Consider the following 1187-nt stretch of genomic DNA (forward strand, 5'->3'; position numbering starts at 1 on the left):
GAGGTATCAGGGGGGATCTGTTTGTGCCCTGGTGCCATTGAAGTTGATGCTATGACCTGTGGCTTTCATGTGTTGGACTAGTGAGGAAGTGTGTTCCAGCTTTTTTACTGCATTTTTGTGTTCATCTAGATGGGTCCTTATTCTTCTATTGGTCTGTATAATGTATGTGGCAGGGCATGATGCACAGGGGACTTCATATATGCCTTGGTTTTCCAGGTCAATATTATCTTTGGGGTTTCTAAGGATGGCTGCTATTTTTCTGCCTGTTTTGAAGGCAGTCTTGATGTGATGCCTGTGTAGTATCTTACTGATTTGAGTCTGTAGTACCTCTTATGTAGGGCAGGACAGCTGTTCCATAGGTCAGTTCATCTTCTAGGTCTCCATTATGTCTCAGTGTGTTTTTGTGGATCAAGCTGGTGATTTTGCACTATAATGACGTACAAAGCTAAATACCACATATGTATGTATGTATGTATGTATGTATGTATGTATGTATGTAATTTAGCTTTGTTCGGGTATTTATGAAATTTATACATACATATAAAATCCCCTGCATTATGCTTCAAAAATCAAGGCACTTTGGAAAATCCAAGTGGTTATAATATTTCGCAGAAGATCATCAGTGTTGGGGTTCTCCTTGGCTGGAGATTAAGGGGATGGGGAGACCCTACAAAGAAAGCCCACCACCCCATCCCCTAATAGGGGGCAGGAACCTCAAATTGTGAAGAATATACAGAGTCAGTGACCAGCAATTTGAATTCTTGCTTTTCACATGGCCTGCTTTTTCTGTATTACATTATGTATCCCTAATTTAAGCCATTTAGTCCGTGGTGAAATACTGTAGTTCATTTAGTGACTGTTCCTTTCCATAGAAAGAGTCCAAAAGATTACTAAATGAGGAGTTAAAAAAAGATTTTGAACCTTGTCAAGTGCAGCTAGAATGCAGACAAGGAAAGATATCTCAATCTCCACAAGAGAAGGAAGAATGGAAAAAGTGATGGCGCTAGAAAAATGAAAAAAAAAAAAAAGACTGCTTTAATTAGATATGACCCATTATTTGTACTTGGAAGCTGCTTCTAAATTTTGTGCTCGAGATAGGAAAAAATGAACTCTCGATGCTTGATTTTGCTTCTTAGGCTAATTTGTTTTTATAGACATTGCTAATAATGACTAGATATGCAAAAATA

The sequence above is a fragment of the Pseudonaja textilis genome, unplaced genomic scaffold, assembly GCF_049901715.1.
Source record: "Pseudonaja textilis isolate UNSWEBS1 unplaced genomic scaffold, rPseTex1.2 PTEXSCF127, whole genome shotgun sequence".
NCBI classification, from domain to species: Eukaryota; Metazoa; Chordata; class Lepidosauria; order Squamata; family Elapidae; genus Pseudonaja; species Pseudonaja textilis.